Below are 7,802 nucleotides of genomic sequence, written 5' to 3'. Positions count from 1 at the left end.
GAAGCTTTGGGGGCACCTCAGGGTGGCCTCGCAGGGCCTGAAGGAGCCCCAGGAAACCTGGAGAGAGACAATTGACAAGGGATGGAGGGACAGGACACAGGGAATGGCTCCCAGTGCCAGAGGGCAGGGATGGATGGGATATTGGGAAGAGCTCATATTCCCCATTTTTTGCCACTTTTGGGAATACCTGCTCCAGCAGCAGAGCCCCCTGACACAATGAGTGTTCCTTGGCTGCCAGCAGGCAGGACCCCCAACCTTAAGGGCAAGCAGGTGCCCAGCCCTGGGAAAGAGGAAAATTGCTGGGCACAACATAAATCCATGGGGAAACCCCTGATTAGTTTTGCAGGTAGGATTTGTTCCTACAGAAACAATAGAACTCAGGCTTCAACAAGGAAAAACCTTTATTTCCCAATGGTTAGTATTTTAACAAATATTCCCATGTGCAGTACAAAAACTGTACATTCAAAGCTCTGGATATTCAGCTGGCAGAAGGGCTCATGGCTGAACTAACAGTGTCAGGGACATTTAAGGAGTCAGGATTATTTCACAAACCCAGGTTTCCTAGAAGACTGCAAGGAATCCAAAGGGATCCAACTCTCATCTGGAGAGCAACACTCCTTTTGTTCCAACTTTTCCATTTAAATACCATTTTTGTCTGAAGCCCTCGGTCATCTTGCTCCTCCCCACCAGTTCTGATGTATTTTACATATTCATCAGCCTCTTCCAACCTTCCTTTGTGGGCTTCACTTCCCCCCAGGCCTAGGGATGAGAGCTGGTGCCTCACTACAGCCTCTCCAGTCTCCATTCTGAAATCCTCCTGCACCCAACAGCCTTGTAAGATAATGAAAAGCAAACTGAGCAAGCTTAAATATAAATATGTTTAATTGAGGTCATGTAAAAATGTATTTCCAACAAGCAATGAGAGGAGATTAACGATAAATTGTACACATAATTCTTGTTATACCTTGCCCCAAACCACCGCTGATGTTTCCAATTCCTTCATCCACATTCTGAAAACAAATTCTCCATCTGCCCCGTTTAAACTGTGGGCTCCAGGTTTCCCTCTTCACCTTTCAAACAAGGATCTTCAAAGCAGCATCAACAGCTTTACTTCTGACCACCCCTGCTGCTCCAGCAAGCCCCATACCAATAGCTTACCTGTAATAAAAACCCAATAAAGAAAGTTGAAAAGAGGACTCCTATTCAAACCTTAGCACTAACCAGTTAATTAATTGACATGCATTTTTATATGAAAGATGCACATTAAAATATCTGCAACAGAATTTTTTATTTTCTGTGTGTTGTCTGCATCCAGTCTAGGTTTTAACTCCACGGGCAGGAGTTACTCCACTCTCGGGCATGCAGAGTGCTGCCAAAACCTGGCACCACTGAGCACCAGGACGGCCTCACTGGTGCCAGGAAAGCTCAGCAGCACCTTTCTCTCCCAGCAGCATAACACTGGCACAGGCACTGAGCAGCCCTGGGCAGCTGACTACTGCTGGGAGAAAAAAAAAACCAAAACTGGGGGTTTACAGGGCAGAAAAAACGTGGAGGCATTTTTCTGATGCCTACTCTCATTAAGGCTTCATCCAGCAAGAGGAATATATAAGCTAAACTTATTGCTGGATAAACCATGTTATTTCCATCCTGAAGACCTGAGGCTAGCATAGGAGCCAGCAGAGGCTTTTTAGTTAATTCTAAGACAGCAAAACACTTTTGCCCATTTCCCCTGGCTGGCTCACGGTCACACCTCACCCACGTGGCTCCAGAGCTCTCGCTGTGTCTCACGGGCAGGTTATCCCTTCACATCTGCTCTCCCGAGAGCCTCCCCGGCTGTCCCAGCACAGCACAGCTCGGGGTCGGGCCACCTCAGGGCTGCACCTTCGGGCGGCTCCAGGCCAGCCCAGCTGCGGGTCACCGCGATCGGTCATCGGCTGAAGGCCTACAGAGAAGGACAGCAGAAACATCGCAAATAATCCATTAGTTCCATCTGTATTCACAAAGCTCAACAGCAGCGGCCTAGCTTGTGGCAGAGGACAAAAGCCAGCACCCCGAGCGAAAGGCTGAGGAATTAATGCACAGCCGAGCAACACCCTAGTCCTGGGCACCGCGGGCTGCAGCGCTTGCCGGCTGAACAGCTAAATAAGAGAAAGTACTTCAGATGGCGCATTCCTTCCCCGGAGCCCCGGTGTCCAGCCCCACTGCCGCCGCCACCCCGTGCCCTGTACCCCCCTCACCTCATGGCGGCGGCGGCCCCTCATGGCGAGGGAGCTCGGTTCACCAGAGCCGCTCCTGGCCCTCATGGCGGCGAGCTGAAGGAGCTCAACCCGCCAGAGCCACTCCTCGCCCTCATGGCGAGGGAGCCCAGCCCGCCAGAGCCGCTCCTTGCCCTCATGGCGGCGAGCTGAAGGAGCCCAACCCGCCAGAGCCGCTCCTTGCCCTCATGGCGGCAGGGGCTCAAAGGGAGCAGGCTCTTCCGCGCTGCCGAGGTGATTCCACAGGCACCGCCCCGCTCGCTCCGGCCTCTCCCCCCGGGGCGGGGAAAACCCTCGATAATCAGTCACAGGGAGGGCTTTTAAAGATCGGCTCGTCCCACTCCCTGCCATGGGCAGGGACACCTTCCACTATCCCAGGTTGCTCCAATTCCCGTCTGATCTGGCCTTGGACACTTCCAGCATCCCTGACAGAGCCAGAGCAGAAACACGATGTGTGGAGCTGGGAGAACTGAACTCAAGCACCAGCTCATGGGAAGCAGAGGGCTGGTGAGCTGCCTCTGCTTGCCCCTGATGTGTCCCACTTCGGGTACAAGAGGTAGAAGTGTCAGCTCAGAAACAGCTGCCAGCAACAAAAATCCAGCCCTGAAATAAGCAGAGAAAATGTTGTGGTGCTGCCAAGTGCCTTGCTGGGAGAAGCACAATTCCACACCTTCCCTGGCCTCCACATCAGGGAAGGATGCCTTAACATCAGCCTAGTGCTCTGTGTATCCATGTCAGGGCACAGCAGTGTAACTGTGACCTCCCTCGCTGGGGATTCATTCAAAGGAAGTTTTTCTCTGGGCTTAGTGCTCCAGTGAGACACTTCAAGGCCTTTCCAGAAAGCCTGGCATCCCTCCCCCATGCTCCTCATGTGCTTATGCTCTCAGAGCTCAGCAATGAACTCAGCTGGAGCTGTGCCTTGCCTCAGGCAATCATCCACTCCAGCTCTGTCTTCTTCAAATGTTTCATGGTCTATTTTCAGCCCAAGGCAGGCAGCTATTCTTCCTGGATGTGGGGTGCTCCTCCCCAGCTCAGCCTGATCCTGCCTTGTCCTGGGAAGCTCTGGGCTCGTTGTGCCCAGGACACAGCTGTGTGCAGGAAGAGACGCTGGTGCTGAGCAGAAGGAGGTCAGTGCTTCCCCTGTCAGTGATGAACCTGGTGAGGAACAGGTTTCCCAGCTATGCCCAGTGCAGCACAGCAAAACCTGTCTGGGGGAGAGACAGGTAAGAGCAGACACAGAACACTTCATGCTCTTGTTCCTTGGGGTCTCGCTGCCCATAGCCAAGGGCACGTGCCCACACAGGGATGGATGATGACTCTGCCAAGACCCTTAGCCACAGCTTCAGTTTGGAACTGTTTAATTCATTAGCACAGCATGGGGCCCAAATTAATGTGCTTTGTCTCTTTTAATAAGACATTTTCAGCACGATTGGGGAGATACTTCAAAAGCTTCCTGAATGCCAAATACCAGAACTCAGCAACTCTCAGTGCCAGGACCAGTCTCTCACTTCCCAGTATAGATTCCCTCTGTGTGCACAGCTTTTCCTCTGCTTGCTGGCCTTGGAGGGGGGCTCAAACAATGGCCTGCACATCATTTGTGGAGTTTGGGTGAAAAGCATCAAACCAGATGAAACACAGCTCTGCCACGGGGGTGAAGCCCTTTTCTGTCACAGGAATGTGCTCTCTGCATTAGTTGCAGCCAGTCCCTGTTGTTCATCTTGGCTTGCTGACCACTAAACAGAGCCTCCTTTTCTCCTGCAAGTGTTGTGGCAGGGCCTGAAAGGACTGAGATGCTTTGTTCCAAGCCAGATTAGAGATATGAGTTACTACAAAACAAAAGCCCAGCAAGCCTTCAGGAGAGTTCCTCTAGTCTAGACACAGCCTCCCCTGAGCTCCCTGCATCCCAGCACAGCCCTGCAGCTTGTGTTCAAAGCAACTCAACAGGCTCCAGAAGCCTGGGTAACCTCTGTCGAGTGAATGTTCAGTTACAGCGTAAAGGAGGAATCACATCTGAGTGACTTTGCTCCCATAAATTAGCAGGATGGGTTAAACCAGGACATGAGCACTGTCTGCTGGCACAGTACATCCACTCAAGAGATCTGCACTGGCATGGAGCTGTAGTGCTTCAAAAGACATGTGCTCCAAGCCTGGGGTGGGACATCCCCCATGTAGCTGATGTCTGCAGCTTCTCTGGCAGCAAGAGGGATCCTTTACTGTCACCTCAGCCCTGAACACTCCTGTGCCCAGGGGGCGCTGCCTGCCCCATATCACTGCTCACCTCTGGCACTGCAGGGTTGGTGCTGTGATCCTTCTGTACCAATCAGATTTTGGCTCAACACCATTTGGCCACACTGTCCGTCACTGGAGAAAAAGACAGAGTAGTACCATGGGAAGAGGAAGAAAATTCAGTAAACCTATGGAAGGAAAGATTTGTGGATGTACATCATCATTTACCATGGTGGTCACCTCCAGCCTCACAGCCAAGCACGTTCAGGCTCTGGTGAGAAGAACTTTTATGCCCCTGGTGTCTGTCATGGATGGGGACTGTGATGATGACACCTCGTGGGTGTTGGTGTTTGCACTGCCCTATGAGTGACACTGGCCTTGCTCGGCTCCCACACAGCAGAGGTGGCAGGGCAGCCATGGCCTCGATGGTGCCTTTTCCTCTTTGAGGTGCTGCACTCAGGTCAGGGATACCCCATACATGAGCACAGACTGGGAGAAGAGCTCATTGACCAGCAAAGAAGGACTTGGAGGATATCATGGATGAAAAGCTGGACATGAGCCAACAGTGGCAGCCCAGAAACTCCCTTGTGCTGGGCTGCACCCACAGGTGAGTGGGCAGCAGGTGAGGGGAGGATGGTCCCCCTCTACTCTGTCCTTGTGAGATCCCCCTGCAGAGCTGCTCCAGCATCAGAAGGAGCTGGAGCTATTGGAGCAAGTCCAGAGAGGCCATGGAGATGCTCCCAGGATTGGAGCTCCTCTGCCATGGAGCCAGGCTGGGAGAGCCGGGGGTGCTTCCCTGTACAAAAGAAGGATCCAGGGAGAGCCCCTTCCAGGGCCTGAAGGGGCTCCAGGAGAGCTGGAGAGGGACTGGGGACAAGGGATGGAGGGACAGGACGCAGGGAATGGCTCCCACTGCCAGAGGGCAGAGCTGGATGGGATAGTAGGAAGGAATTGTTTCCTGGGAAGGTGGGCAGGCCCTGGCACAGGTTGCCCAGGAAGCTGTGGCTGCCCCTGGATCCCTGGCAGTGCCCAAGGCCAGGTTGGACAGGGCTTGGAGCAGCCTGGGACAGTGGGAGGTGTTCCTGCCATGGCAGGGGGAGGAATAAAATTATTTTTATGGTCTCTTCCGACCCAACCCATTCTGTAATTCCATCATCTCCTCTGACTCCACAGAGGGGCCATTTCCACTTCCCCACTGCCATCACAAGATGGCATTCCAGACCTAAAAGCTGAGCTGGCTCAGCTGATACTTGGAGATCTTTTCCAGGCCCTGGGGTGTCCAACCCCAGAAGAAGCTGTGGATTTAACCCTGCCTGCTGAGCTCTTCCGCCAGGTCTCAGCCCTGACACTGCCATTTAATCACATCCTTTAATGCCAGGGCTGTGCTTTAATCAGCTGCACTGAAACACTGCTGCCGTTACTCCATAACCTCTGAGCCATCTAATTGCACTGAGTTAAGCCAGTTATAGTTTTGACAGTGAATGGCATGCAGAGCACTTTAATCTTGACCTGCAATACCTCGGGCTCTTGCAGGGCCTCCTCTGCCTCCGAGGAGACACTGCTAATCAGACCGAGCCAGGATGTAGTTTAAGACATGGACAAAAGGAGCCAAGGGCAAATCATGAGCAAAATGAATCTGACTCATTTTGTTACAAAGCAGTGTTGAAGGTAGAACTGCCTTTTCTTTGCCTGAGAATTATTTGGGAGAGTAGTGAGAAGTCTTTCAGTAATTTATAACTTCGAAATTTATAACTTCGAAATAATAACAAAAAAAAAAAAAAAGAGAAAGGTCATTCTTCTTAGATATGTTTTTTAAAAAGAAAGCTTATTTTGAGTTAGGTGCATAAAGCACTGGTGCAGTGTGTTATCCCCTGTGTCTGCTCCCACGTTATGAGTGGGTGCTCCAGGCTTCACCCACCAGTTGCTCCCTGCAGGAAGAACCCATGATCCATCCATCTCCTTCCCTGGCCAAGGGCCTGCAGCCTCCCACCGGGGCTTGGTGCTATGTCCAGGGTGGCAGCTCTGCCAGCACAGCTCCCCGGGGGAGGCAGTGGGGCAGGATCTGCTGCTCAGCTGCCTCAGAGGCTGGGGCTGGCTGTGCCCCTCGGGGCAGCTCGGGGAAAGGCTGCTCAGGCATTCCCTTACAGGGAGCTGGAGCAGCGACCTCACTTGGTTGGAGGAAAGAGCAGTGGGGAAGGGTTACATAACCCCAATCAGCCTGCCAGAGGGGTGGTGCACCAGCAGCAAGGGCAGTGCCACTCTGGATGTGGCTGGGCAGGAGCGTGCCCTGCCTGTGGGACCCTGCAGCCCCTCTGTCCATTCCCCCCTTCACTCCTGCCTGGGTCTCCTGGCCCTGTCAGAGCTTGCTGTTTTTGTTGTTCAAAATGCCCTCGGGCAGCTTGAGGAGCCCGTGCAGCTCTCTCTGTTCTGGGCTGAAACGGCTGCACAGCAATTTCTTTTTCCATTTCATCTCTGGCAGAGCCCTTGAGCTTTGCTCCCTTCCTCTTGCACCCTCCTCTCCTCCTTCTGAGCTTCTCCCTGGCCCAGTCTCCTTCCCTGGTGTCCCCTTCTGCTCCCAGCTCCTATTTAACCCCTTTCTTTTCTGTCCTCTCCTTCAGTGCTCCTAACCAGAGGACAGATCACAAACCACAAGCTCTGCTATTCATCTACCAGATCCTAAGCCACTGTCTCAGTGTGATAAATGTGATCTGCTAATCGTGTGGAGAGGATCCCCCAGGATGCAAACCCCTGCTGGGATCTGTGGCAATCCCATGGCATCAACCACAGGGTCAAACGTACAAGAGGGGGTTGCAGCTGCCTTGCCCGAGTGTGGGCACCACAATCAGCCTGCCTTAGGAATTCAGACCTGCACAAGGCCCACCAAACACACCTGTGTCCTTCCAGTGCCCCACAAGGTCTCCTGGCAGCAAGGAATTTGCTTTAGTTCTGTGAGTTTTATAAAGCCTGACTCAAATCCCAGGGATTTCAGGCAGTGCTGACACACAGAGTGGGGTGGTGTGAGCACAGCCCTGGGGTCAGGTGCTGGGGACAGATGGGTGGGCACATCAACCCAGTGTTTTAGAGCAGAGCTAACTAGGAACAGCTTATTCCATTAAGAAAAAAAGAAAACCAATAATCATTCTTAATTAGGACAGAAACCTCCAGATAGGCTTTTTTAAAGAAAATGCCTAAAAATACCATTTTTGCTTTGATTTGAAAACTATTTTTTGCTCTTCAGACTGTAAGATAAAACACATTTGAATTGATGATGCATTTCACAGCAAAAATACATCCCTTTTCATCTTGAAAATGCTGAAATGA

At 52.2% G+C, this 7,802-nt stretch overlaps 1 long non-coding RNA gene and 1 other non-coding gene across 3 annotated transcripts; both read right to left on the bottom strand.

Annotated features, from left to right (window-relative positions):
- Window positions 1-864: 864 nt before the first annotated feature.
- Window positions 865-2,481, bottom strand: LOC118692073 (uncharacterized). 2 transcript variants are annotated; one of them, XR_004981117.2, is made up of 3 exons: window positions 2,238-2,480; window positions 1,751-1,942; window positions 865-1,158 (listed from the first exon to the last, which is right to left on the bottom strand). It is a non-coding gene; the product is annotated as an uncharacterized LOC118692073 (long non-coding RNA). The 2 variants fall into 2 exon arrangements; XR_004981116.2 differs by having other exon boundaries at window positions 865-1,942; window positions 2,238-2,481.
- On the bottom strand, window positions 1,301-1,503 carry LOC118692332 (small nucleolar RNA SNORA74). The gene has a single exon (XR_004981134.1). It is a non-coding gene; the product is annotated as a small nucleolar RNA SNORA74 (small nucleolar RNA).
- Window positions 2,482-7,802: the final 5,321 nt, after the last annotated feature.

The sequence above is a fragment of the Molothrus ater genome, chromosome 15, assembly GCF_012460135.2.
Source record: "Molothrus ater isolate BHLD 08-10-18 breed brown headed cowbird chromosome 15, BPBGC_Mater_1.1, whole genome shotgun sequence".
NCBI classification, from domain to species: Eukaryota; Metazoa; Chordata; class Aves; order Passeriformes; family Icteridae; genus Molothrus; species Molothrus ater.
Note: the sequence above shows the minus strand (reverse complement) of the source record. Positions and strands in the feature narration are given on the sequence as shown.